The sequence below is a fragment of the Cryptomeria japonica genome, unplaced genomic scaffold (assembly GCF_030272615.1).
Source record: "Cryptomeria japonica unplaced genomic scaffold, Sugi_1.0 HiC_scaffold_1240, whole genome shotgun sequence".
In the NCBI taxonomy this organism is placed as follows: domain Eukaryota; kingdom Viridiplantae; phylum Streptophyta; class Pinopsida; order Cupressales; family Cupressaceae; genus Cryptomeria; species Cryptomeria japonica.
The window spans coordinates 4,706-17,500 of NW_026729789.1; the positions used below are offsets into that span (position 1 = coordinate 4,706).

At 63.1% G+C, this 12,795-nt stretch overlaps 2 non-coding genes across 2 annotated transcripts; both read left to right on the plus strand.

Moving 5' to 3' along the window:
- Positions 1-1,158: 1,158 nt before the first annotated feature.
- On the plus strand, positions 1,159-1,277 carry LOC131873214 (5S ribosomal RNA). Its single transcript, XR_009371221.1, has one exon. It is a non-coding gene; the product is annotated as a 5S ribosomal RNA (ribosomal RNA).
- A 7,818-nt stretch (positions 1,278-9,095) lies between these two features.
- LOC131873215 (5S ribosomal RNA) lies at positions 9,096-9,214 on the plus strand. Its single transcript, XR_009371222.1, has one exon. It is a non-coding gene; the product is annotated as a 5S ribosomal RNA (ribosomal RNA).
- The last annotated feature ends 3,581 nt before the right edge of the window (positions 9,215-12,795 follow it).

The window sequence follows — 12,795 nt, forward strand, 5'->3', positions numbered from 1 at the left end:
CCAAGGTGGGCACCAGGGTGGGTGTGCACCAACCCTAGCCAGGGTAGGTCACGGGGTGGTTGTCGGGGTGGGCGTCAAGGAGCCAAGGTGGGTGGCAAGTAGCCAAGTTGCGTGCCAAGGTGGGTGTCGGGGTGGGTGCCAAGGATCCAAGGTGGGTGCCAAGGAACCAAGGTGGGTGTCTGGGTGGGTGCCGAGGTGGGAGCCAGGGTGGGTCCCAAGGTGAGTGCAAAGGTGGGTGCCAGGGTCAAGGTGAGTGCCAATGTGGGTTCCAAGGTGCCAGGGTCAGGGTGAGTGCCAATGTGGGTTCAAAGGTGCTAAGTTGGGTGCGAGGTTGGGTGCGAGGGTGGGTGGGTGCCAAGGTGTGCTAGGTGGAAGCCCGGGTGGGTCGGCATCCCATGGGTGTCGAGTTGGGTGCCTGATGGGTGCTTCTTGTCAAGTTTTAGTCGTCGGGACTCATTTCGAGCCTTAGAGGTCGTTTCTTGTCCGGTTGCCCTGTCTTCGACCTGGGAACCCAATTTTGGTCCTCGGGTCCCATTTTTTTTTGTCTCGCATCCCACTTTTGGCCTGTGGCCTTTTCGGGGTCGATTCTCGTTTTGGGCATCAGAGCATGTTTCTTCTCCTAAAACCCAATATTTGTTTATTAAGTCTCGGAACACATTTTTGTTCTCGTGGACCCATCATGGGTCTTGGAACGCATTTGTGGTCCTTGGGTCCCATTTTGCATCCCGAAACTTGTGTTTTGGTGCTTGATCCCTATTTTGGGTGCCCACCTTGCACCAAGTGCGCACCCGGGGCAAACCGAGCGCCTTGGTGCACCGGGGCAAGATCGAGCGTGCACCCGAGGCGCCCCGAACATGCACCAAGGTGCACTCGGCCCACATGTGAGCGCAGGTCGTTGCGCCCGAGGTGGTGTGTGGGCACCGCGTTGCAGACGGGACACTGCACGCACACGACGCCCCCTCCAGGTGCACGCACGTAGGCCGGGCCGGGTGCACACCCGACGCCCTAGCAAGGTGCGCGCACCCGGGCAGGGCTCACACTTGGCGAACGGGGCGCACTTCGCGAGGGAGGGTGTGCACCTCGACGGGGGTGGGTGGCCGGGGTGGATTCGCACGTGGGTCGCGGTTTGCTAAGTACACACTGCGACAAGCTCATAACGGGTGCGATCATACCAGCGTTAGTGCACCGGATCCCATCAGAACTCCGCAGTTAAGCGCGCTTGGGCCGGAGTAGTACTGGGATGGGTGACCTCCCGGGAAGTCCCGGTGTTGCACCCTTTTTTAGTTTTTCGCCGGGCGTCGCAATGCTATTTGAATAAACCTTTTGCCCGTTTGCGTTCTCGTCGGGGCCGGGCCGGGCCGGGGTGCGCTGCCCGCACTACCGCGCGCTGCGGGGGCGACACCGAGCGCGCACCCGAGGCGCCCCGAGCACACAGGCCACGGTGCAACCCGGGCGTTGTGCGCGCACCCCGGTGCGCCCGAGGTGCTGCGCGCGCACCCAGGTGAAATCGGTGTGCACCTCGGCCAGTGCGCGCTCGGTCGAGTCGCGCACGTTGGCCAAGGTGCACGGTGATGTTTCTTACTCTAAGGTTCCGCACCAGACGCCCGGGACAGGTGAGCGAAGCTGGGCGGGGCCGGGTGCGCGGCCGGGGCAGGTGCACGCAGCTGGAGAGAGCTTTGGAGCACACTTCGGAGCGCACCAATGATGCGCTCCATTCAAAAGTTTCCTGAAAAGGCAAAAAAAGTTGAGATTATAGAATTTCCCACTTGAGAGATTGTAAAAAAAAAAAATTTAAAATGAAGGAAACGCGGGTGCCAAGGTGTGCGCAGCCCAGCCAAGGTGTGCGCACCAAGGCGCCCACCCTGGCGAAGGTGCACGCAAGGTGCGCACCCGAGGCAAACCGGACAATTAACCCAACTTTCGACTTCGCGCGCACCTTGGAGCGCACTTCGGAGCGCTCCTTGGTGCGCACCAATCTTGGGCACCTCGGAGTGCACCATGGCGCCCACCAAGGTGCGCACCCGGGGCAAACCGAGCTCCGACTTCGTGCGCACCTTGGAGCGCACGAAAGGTGCGCACCATGGCGCCCACCAAGGTGCGCAGCCCAGCCAAGGCGTGCGCATCAAGGTGCGCACCCTGGCGAAGGTGCGCACCCGGGGCAAACCGAGCTCCGACTTCGTGCGCACCTTGGAGCGCACAAAAGGTGCGCAACCCAGCCAAGGTGTGCGCACCCCGGTCAAACCGAGCTCCGAATCGTGCGCACCAGAGGTGCACGCCATCGTGCGCACCTTGGAGCACACTTCGGAGCCCTCCTTGGTGCGCGCCGATGTTGCGCACCTCGGAGCGCACCCGGGGAAAACAATGCAATTAACCCGACTTTCGACTTCGTGGGCACCTCGGAGCGCTCTCGGGTTCGCACCTCGGAGCACACCGAGGTGCGCACCTTTGATGCGCTGCCTTCACCAATTTCCAGAAAAGGCAAGAAAACATTGAGAAGGTGTGCGCACCGAGGTGCCCACCCTGGCGAAGGTGCACGCGAGGTGCGCACCCGGGGCAAACCGGGCTCCGACTTCGTGCACGCCGCACCTTGGAGCACACTTCGGAGCGCTCCTTGGTGCGCACCAGGGCGCGCAACCCAGCCGAGGTGCCCACCCCGGCGAAGGTGCACGCGAGGTGCGCACCCGGGGCAAACCGGGCTCCGACTTCGTGCACGCCATGGTGCCCACCGCGGCGAAGGTGCACGCGAGGTGCGCACCCGGGGCAAACCGGGCTCCGACTTCGTGCACGCCGCACCTTGGAGCACACTTCGGAGCGCTCCTTGGTGCGCACCATGGTGCCCACCAGGGCGCGCAACCCCGCCGAAGGTGCACGCGAGGTGCGCACCCGGGGCAAACCGGGCTCCGACTTCGTGCACGCCGCACCTTGGAGCACACTTCGGAGCGCTCCTTGGTGCGCACCATGGTGCCCACCAGGGCGCGCAACCCCGCCGAAGGTGCACGCGAGGTGCGCACCCGGGGCAAACCGGGCTCCGACTTCGTGCACGCCATGGTGCGCACCGCGGCGAAGGTGCGCACCCGGGGCAAACCGGGCTCCGACTTCGTGCACGCCGCACCTTGGAGCACACTTCGGAGCGCTCCTTGGTGCGCACCAGGGCGCGCAACCCAGCCGAGGTGCCCACCCCGGCGAAGGTGCACGCGAGGTGCGTACCCGGGGCAAACCGGGCTCCGACTTCGTGCACGCCGCACCTTGGAGCACACTTCGGAGCGCTCCTTGGTGCGCACCATGGTGCCCACCAGGCCGCGCAACCCAGCCAAGGTGTGCGCACCAAGGTGCACGCGAGGTGCGCACCCGGGGCAAACCGGGGTCCGACTTCGTGCACGCCGCACCTTGGAGCACACATCGGGGCGCTCCCGGGTTCGCACCGGCGTTGCGCACCGTGGTGGGCACCTCGGAGCACACCAAGGTGGGCAGCGAGGTGCGCACCTTTGATGCGATGCCTTCACTAATTTCCATAAAAGGCAAAAAAAAAACGAGATTTTAAAATTTCCGTTTTGAAAGATAGTGAGAAAAAGGGAATGCTGGTGCCATCTTGAGCCCGCCCTGGTGCGCAGCCCAGCCAAGGTGTGCGCACCAAGGTGCCCACCCTGGCGAAGGTGCGCGCCCGGGCAATTAACCCAACTTCCAACTTCGCGCGCGCCAGGGTGGGAGCGCACCCAACAACCGGGCCTGGGAAGAGCCAATGCGAGAAACCCCACCAAACGCTCTGACAAAAAAAGAGGGGGCGCTCCAGTAACCCCGCTTCGGAGCGCACCCTGGGCAAACCCAGCCAAGGTGCCCACCCCGGCCAAGGTGCAGGCGAGGTGCGCACCCGGGGCAAACCGGGCTCCGACAACGTGCACGCCGCACCTTGGAGCACACTTCGTAGCGCTCCCGGGTGCGCACCTCAGAGCACACCAAGGTGGGCAGCGAGGTGCGCACCTTTGATGCGCTGCCTTCACTAATTTCCAGAAAAGGCAAAAAAAAAAGGAGATTTTAAAATTTCCGTTTTGAAAGATAGTGAAAAAAACGGAACGCGCGTGCCATCTTGAGCCCGCCCTGGTGCGCAGCCCAGGTAAGGTGCCCACCCTGGCAAAGGTGCGCACCCGGGCAATTAACCCTACTTCCGACTTCGTGCGCGCCAGGGTGGCAACCGGGCCTCGGAAGAGCCAATGCGAGAAACCCCACCAAACGCTCCGACAAAAAAAGAGGCGGCGCTCCAATAACCCCGCTTCGGAGCGCAGCCGGGGCAAACCCAGCCAAGGTGCCCACCCCGACGAAGGTGCACGCGAGGTGCGCACCCGGGGCAAACCGGGCTCCGACAACGTGCACGCAGCACCTTGGAGCACACTTCGAAGCACTCCCGGGTGCCCACCGGCGTTGCGCACCGTGGTGGGCAGCGAGGTGCGCACCTTTGATGCGCTGCCTTCACTAATTTCCAGAAAAAGGCAAAAAAAAATGAGATTTTAAAATTTCCGTTTTGAAAGATAGTGAAAAAAAAGGAACGCGGGTGCCATCTTGAGCCCGCCCTGGTGCGCAGCCCAGGCAAGGCATGCGCACCAAGGTGCCCACCCGAGGTGCACACCCGGGGCAAACCGGGCTCCGACTTCGTGCAGGCCGCACCTTGGAGCACACTTCGGAGCGCTCCTTGGTGCGCACCATGGTGCCCACCAGGGCGCGCAACCCAGCCAAGGTCTGCACACCAAGGTGCCCACCCCGGCGAAGGTGCACGCGAGGTGCGCACCCGGGGCAAACCGGGCTCCGACTTCGTGCACGCCATGGTGCCCACCGCGGCGAAGGTGCACGCGAGGTGCGCACCCGGGGCAAACCGGGCTCCGACTTCGTGCACGCCGCACCTTGGAGCACACTTCGGAGCGCTCCTTGGTGCGCACCATGGTGCCCACCAGGGCGCGCAACCCAGCCAAGGTGTGCGCACCAAGGTGCACGCGAGGTGCGCACCCGGGGCAAACCGGGGTCCGACTTCGTGCACGCCGCACCTTGGAGCACACATCGGAGCGCTCCCAGGTTCGCACCAGCGTTGCGCACCTTTGATGCGCTGCCTTCACTAATTTCCAGAAAAGGCAAAAAAAAACGAGATTTTAAAATTTCCGTTCTGAAAGATAGTGAAAAAAACGGAACGCGGGTGCCATCTTGAGCCCTTCCTGGTGCGCAGCCCAGGCAAGTTGTGCGCACCAAGGTGCCCACCCTGGCGGAGGTGCGCGCCCGGGGCAATCCGGGCTCCGACTTCGTGCACTGCATGGTGCCCACCAAGGCGCGCAACCCAGCCAAGGTGCCCACCGCAGCGAAGGTGCACGCGAGGTGCGCACGCGAGGTGCACACCCGGGGCAAACCGGGCTCCGACTTCGTGCACGCCGCACCTTGGAGCACACTTCAGAGCGCTCCTTGGTGCGCACCAGGGCGCGCAACCCAGCCGAGGTGCCCACCCCGGCGAAGGTGCACGCGAGGTGCGCACCCGGGGCAAACCGGGCTCCGACTTCGTGCACGCCATGGTGCCCACCGCGGCGAAGGTGCGCACCCGGGGCAAACCGGGCTCCGACTTCGTGCACGCCGCACCTTGGAGCACACTTCGGAGCGCTCCTTGGTGCGCACCATGGTGCCCACCAGGCCGCGCAACCCAGCCAAGGTGTGCGCACCAAGGTGCACGCGAGGTGCGCACCCGGGGCAAACCGGGGTCCGACTTCGTGCACGCCGCACCTTGGAGCACACATCGGGGCGCTCCCGGGTTCGCACCGGCGTTGCGCACCGTGGTGGGCACCTCGGAGCACACCAAGGTGGGCAGCGAGGTGCGCACCTTTGATGCGATGCCTTCACTAATTTCCATAAAAGGCAAAAAAAAAACGAGATTTTAAAATTTCCGTTTTGAAAGATAGTGAGAAAAAGGGAATGCTGGTGCCATCTTGAGCCCGCCCTGGTGCGCAGCCCAGCCAAGGTTTGCGCACCAAGGTGCCCACCCTGGCGAAGGTGCGCGCCCGGGCAATTAACCCAACTTCCAACTTCGCGCGCGCCAGGGTGGGAGCGCACCCAACAACCGGGCCTGGGAAGAGCCAATGCGAGAAACCCCACCAAACTCTCTGACAAAAAAAGAGGGGGCGCTCCAGTAACCCCGCTTCGGAGCGCACCCTGGGCAAACCCAGCCAAGGTGCCCACCCCGGCCAAGGTGCAGGCGAGGTGCGCACCCGGGGCAAACCGGGCTCCGACAACGTGCACGCCGCACCTTGGAGCACACTTCGTAGCGCTCCCGGGTGCGCACCTCAGAGCACACCAAGGTGGGCAGCGAGGTGCGCACCTTTGATGCGCTGCCTTCACTAATTTCCAGAAAAGGCAAAAAAAAAAGGAGATTTTAAAATTTCCGTTTTGAAAGATAGTGAAAAAAACGGAACGCGCGTGCCATCTTGAGCCCGCCCTGGTGCGCAGCCCAGGTAAGGTGCCACCCTGGCAAAGGTGCGCACCCGGGCAATTAACCCTACTTCCGACTTCGTGCGCGCCAGGGTGGCAACCGGGCCTCGGAAGAGCCAATGCGAGAAACCCCACCAAACGCTCCGACAAAAAAAGAGGCGGCGCTCCAATAACCCCGCTTCGGAGCGCAGCCGGGGCAAACCAAGCCAAGGTGCCCACCCCGACGAAGGTGCACGCGAGGTGCGCACCCGGGGCAAACCGGGCTCCGACAACGTGCACGCAGCACCTTGGAGCACACTTCGAAGCACTCCCGGGTGCCCACCGGCGTTGCGCACCGTGGTGGGCAGCGAGGTGCGCACCTTTGATGCGCTGCCTTCACTAATTTCCAGAAAAAGGCAAAAAAAAATGAGATTTTAAAATTTCCGTTTTGAAAGATAGTGAAAAAAAAGGAACGCGGGTGCCATCTTGAGCCCGCCCTGGTGCGCAGCCCAGGCAAGGCATGCGCACCAAGGTGCCCACCCGAGGTGCACACCCGGGGCAAACCGGGCTCCGACTTCGTGCAGGCCGCACCTTGGAGCACACTTCGGAGCGCTCCTTGGTGCGCACCATGGTGCCCACCAGGGCGCACCCGAGGCAAACCGGGCTCCGACTTCGTGCACGCCGCACCTTGGAGCACACATCGGAGCGCTCCCAGGTTCGCACCAGCGTTGCGCACCTTTGATGCGCTGCCTTCACTAATTTCCAGAAAAGGCAAAAAAAAACGATATTTTAAAATTTCCGTTCTGAAAGATAGTGAAAAAAACGGAACGCGGGTGCCATCTTGAGCCCTTCCTGATGCGCAGCCCAGGCAAGTTGTGCGCACCAAGGTGCCCACCCTGGCGGAGGTGCGCGCCCGGGGCAAACCGGGCTCCGACTTCGTGCACTGCATGGTGCCCACCAAGGCGCGCAACCCAGCCAAGGTGCCCACCGCAGCGAAGGTGCACGCGAGGTGCGCACCCGAGGTGCACACCCGGGGCAAACCGGGCTCCGACTTCGTGCACGCCGCACCTTGGAGCACACTTCAGAGCGCTCCTTGGTACGCACCAGGGCGCGCAACCCAGCCAAGGTGCTCACCCCGGCGAAGGTGCACGCGAGGTGCGCACCCGGGGCAAACCGGGCTCGGACTTCGTGCACGCCGCACCTTGGAGCACACATCGGAGCGCTCCCGGGTTCGCACCAGCATTGCGCACCTTTGATGCGCTGCCTTCACTAATTTCCAGAAAAGGCAAAAAAAAGAAAAAAATGAGATTTTAAAATTTCCGTTTTGAAAGATAGTGAAAAAAACGGAACGCGGGTGCCATCTTGAGCCCGCCCTGGTGTGCAGCCCAGGCAAGTTGTGCGCACCAAGGCACCCACCCTGGCCAAGGTGGGTCACGGGGTGGGTCCTAGGGTGGGTAACGGGGTGGGTACTAAGGTGCGTGCCAAGGTGGGTCATAGGGTGGGTGCCAAGGTGGGCACCAGGGTGGGTGTGCACCAACCCTAGCCAGGGTAGGTCACGGGGTGGTTGTCGGGGTGGGCGTCAAGGAGCCAAGGTGGGTGGCAAGTAGCCAAGTTGCGTGCCAAGGTGGGTGTCGGGGTGGGTGCCAAGGATCCAAGGTGGGTGCCAAGGAACCAAGGTGGGTGTCTGGGTGGGTGCCGAGGTGGGAGCCAGGGTGGGTCCCAAGGTGAGTGCAAAGGTGGGTGCCAGGGTCAAGGTGAGTGCCAATGTGGGTTCCAAGGTGCCAGGGTCAGGGTGAGTGCCAATGTGGGTTCAAAGGTGCTAAGTTGGGTGCGAGGTTGGGTGCGAGGGTGGGTGGGTGCCAAGGTGTGCTAGGTGGAAGCCCGGGTGGGTCGGCATCCCATGGGTGTCGAGTTGGGTGCCTGATGGGTGCTTCTTGTCAAGTTTTAGTCGTCGGGACTCATTTCGAGCCTTAGAGGTCGTTTCTTGTCCGGTTGCCCTGTCTTCGACCTGGGAACCCAATTTTGGTCCTCGGGTCCCATTTTTTTTTGTCTCGCATCCCACTTTTGGCCTGTGGCCTTTTCGGGGTCGATTCTCGTTTTGGGCATCAGAGCATGTTTCTTCTCCTAAAACCCAATATTTGTTTATTAAGTCTCGGAACACATTTTTGTTCTCGTGGACCCATCATGGGTCTTGGAACGCATTTGTGGTCCTTGGGTCCCATTTTGCATCCCGAAACTTGTGTTTTGGTGCTTGATCCCTATTTTGGGTGCCCACCTTGCACCAAGTGCGCACCCGGGGCAAACCGAGCGCCTTGGTGCACCGGGGCAAGATCGAGCGTGCACCCGAGGCGCCCCGAACATGCACCAAGGTGCACTCGGCCCACATGTGAGCGCAGGTCGTTGCGCCCGAGGTGGTGTGTGGGCACCGCGTTGCAGACGGGACACTGCACGCACACGACGCCCCCTCCAGGTGCACGCACGTAGGCCGGGCCGGGTGCACACCCGACGCCCTAGCAAGGTGCGCGCACCCGGGCAGGGCTCACACTTGGCGAACGGGGCGCACTTCGCGAGGGAGGGTGTGCACCTCGACGGGGGTGGGTGGCCGGGGTGGATTCGCACGTGGGTCGCGGTTTGCTAAGTACACACTGCGACAAGCTCATAACGGGTGCGATCATACCAGCGTTAGTGCACCGGATCCCATCAGAACTCCGCAGTTAAGCGCGCTTGGGCCGGAGTAGTACTGGGATGGGTGACCTCCCGGGAAGTCCCGGTGTTGCACCCTTTTTTAGTTTTTCGCCGGGCGTCGCAATGCTATTTGAATAAACCTTTTGCCCGTTTGCGTTCTCGTCGGGGCCGGGCCGGGCCGGGGTGCGCTGCCCGCACTACCGCGCGCGCGGGGGCGACACCGAGCGCGCACCCGAGGCGCCCCGAGCACACAGGCCACGGTGCAACCCGGGCGTTGTGCGCGCACCCCGGTGCGCCCGAGGTGCTGCGCGCGCACCCAGGTGAAATCGGTGTGCACCTCGGCCAGTGCGCGCTCGGTCGAGTCGCGCACGTTGGCCAAGGTGCACGGTGATGTTTCTTACTCTAAGGTTCCGCACCAGACGCCCGGGACAGGTGAGCGAAGCTGGGCGGGGCCGGGTGCGCGGCCGGGGCAGGTGCACGCAGCTGGAGAGAGCTTTGGAGCACACTTCGGAGCGCACCAATGATGCGCTCCATTCAAAAGTTTCCTGAAAAGGCAAAAAAAGTTGAGATTATAGAATTTCCCACTTGAGAGATTGTAAAAAAAAAAAATTTAAAATGAAGGAAACGCGGGTGCCAAGGTGTGCGCAGCCCAGCCCACCCTGGCGAAGGTGCACGCAAGGTGCGCACCCGAGGCAAACCGGACAATTAACCCAACTTTCGACTTCGCGCGCACCTTGGAGCGCACTTCGGAGCGCTCCTTGGTGCGCACCAATCTTGGGCACCTCGGAGTGCACCATGGCGCCCACCAAGGTGCGCACCCGGGGCAAACCGAGCTCCGACTTCGTGCGCACCTTGGAGCGCACGAAAGGTGCGCACCATGGCGCCCACCAAGGTGCGCAGCCCAGCCAAGGCGTGCGCATCAAGGTGCGCACCCTGGCGAAGGTGCGCACCCGGGGCAAACCGAGCTCCGACTTCGTGCGCACCTTGGAGCGCACAAAAGGTGCGCAACCCAGCCAAGGTGTGCGCACCCCGGTCAAACCGAGCTCCGAATCGTGCGCACCAGAGGTGCACGCCATCGTGCGCACCTTGGAGCACACTTCGGAGCCCTCCTTGGTGCGCGCCGATGTTGCGCACCTCGGAGCGCACCCGGGGAAAACAATGCAATTAACCCGACTTTCGACTTCGTGGGCACCTCGGAGCGCTCTCGGGTTCGCACCTCGGAGCACACCGAGGTGCGCACCTTTGATGCGCTGCCTTCACCAATTTCCAGAAAAGGCAAGAAAACATTGAGAAGGTGTGCGCACCGAGGTGCCCACCCTGGCGAAGGTGCACGCGAGGTGCGCACCCGGGGCAAACCGGGCTCCGACTTCGTGCACGCCGCACCTTGGAGCACACTTCGGAGCGCTCCTTGGTGCGCACCAGGGCGCGCAACCCAGCCGAGGTGCCCACCCCGGCGAAGGTGCACGCGAGGTGCGCACCCGGGGCAAACCGGGCTCCGACTTCGTGCACGCCATGGTGCCCACCGCGGCGAAGGTGCACGCGAGGTGCGCACCCGGGGCAAACCGGGCTCCGACTTCGTGCACGCCGCACCTTGGAGCACACTTCGGAGCGCTCCTTGGTGCGCACCATGGTGCCCACCAGGGCGCGCAACCCCGCCGAAGGTGCACGCGAGGTGCGCACCCGGGGCAAACCGGGCTCCGACTTCGTGCACGCCGCACCTTGGAGCACACTTCGGAGCGCTCCTTGGTGCGCACCATGGTGCCCACCAGGGCGCGCAACCCCGCCGAAGGTGCACGCGAGGTGCGCACCCGGGGCAAACCGGGCTCCGACTTCGTGCACGCCATGGTGCGCACCGCGGCGAAGGTGCGCACCCGGGGCAAACCGGGCTCCGACTTCGTGCACGCCGCACCTTGGAGCACACTTCGGAGCGCTCCTTGGTGCGCACCAGGGCGCGCAACCCAGCCGAGGTGCCCACCCCGGCGAAGGTGCACGCGAGGTGCGTACCCGGGGCAAACCGGGCTCCGACTTCGTGCACGCCGCACCTTGGAGCACACTTCGGAGCGCTCCTTGGTGCGCACCATGGTGCCCACCAGGCCGCGCAACCCAGCCAAGGTGTGCGCACCAAGGTGCACGCGAGGTGCGCACCCGGGGCAAACCGGGGTCCGACTTCGTGCACGCCGCACCTTGGAGCACACATCGGGGCGCTCCCGGGTTCGCACCGGCGTTGCGCACCGTGGTGGGCACCTCGGAGCACACCAAGGTGGGCAGCGAGGTGCGCACCTTTGATGCGATGCCTTCACTAATTTCCATAAAAGGCAAAAAAAAAACGAGATTTTAAAATTTCCGTTTTGAAAGATAGTGAGAAAAAGGGAATGCTGGTGCCATCTTGAGCCCGCCCTGGTGCGCAGCCCAGCCAAGGTGTGCGCACCAAGGTGCCCACCCTGGCGAAGGTGCGCGCCCGGGCAATTAACCCAACTTCCAACTTCGCGCGCGCCAGGGTGGGAGCGCACCCAACAACCGGGCCTGGGAAGAGCCAATGCGAGAAACCCCACCAAACGCTCTGACAAAAAAAGAGGGGGCGCTCCAGTAACCCCGCTTCGGAGCGCACCCTGGGCAAACCCAGCCAAGGTGCCCACCCCGGCCAAGGTGCAGGCGAGGTGCGCACCCGGGGCAAACCGGGCTCCGACAACGTGCACGCCGCACCTTGGAGCACACTTCGTAGCGCTCCCGGGTGCGCACCTCAGAGCACACCAAGGTGGGCAGCGAGGTGCGCACCTTTGATGCGCTGCCTTCACTAATTTCCAGAAAAGGCAAAAAAAAAAGGAGATTTTAAAATTTCCGTTTTGAAAGATAGTGAAAAAAACGGAACGCGCGTGCCATCTTGAGCCCGCCCTGGTGCGCAGCCCAGGTAAGGTGCCCACCCTGGCAAAGGTGCGCACCCGGGCAATTAACCCTACTTCCGACTTCGTGCGCGCCAGGGTGGCAACCGGGCCTCGGAAGAGCCAATGCGAGAAACCCCACCAAACGCTCCGACAAAAAAAGAGGCGGCGCTCCAATAACCCCGCTTCGGAGCGCAGCCGGGGCAAACCCAGCCAAGGTGCCCACCCCGACGAAGGTGCACGCGAGGTGCGCACCCGGGGCAAACCGGGCTCCGACAACGTGCACGCAGCACCTTGGAGCACACTTCGAAGCACTCCCGGGTGCCCACCGGCGTTGCGCACCGTGGTGGGCAGCGAGGTGCGCACCTTTGATGCGCTGCCTTCACTAATTTCCAGAAAAAGGCAAAAAAAAATGAGATTTTAAAATTTCCGTTTTGAAAGATAGTGAAAAAAAAGGAACGCGGGTGCCATCTTGAGCCCGCCCTGGTGCGCAGCCCAGGCAAGGCATGCGCACCAAGGTGCCCACCCGAGGTGCACACCCGGGGCAAACCGGGCTCCGACTTCGTGCAGGCCGCACCTTGGAGCACACTTCGGAGCGCTCCTTGGTGCGCACCATGGTGCCCACCAGGGCGCGCAACCCAGCCAAGGTCTGCACACCAAGGTGCCCACCCCGGCGAAGGTGCACGCGAGGTGCGCACCCGGGGCAAACCGGGCTCCGACTTCGTGCACGCCATGGTGCCCACCGCGGCGAAGGTGCACGCGAGGTGCGCACCCGGGGCAAACCGGGCTCCGACTTCGT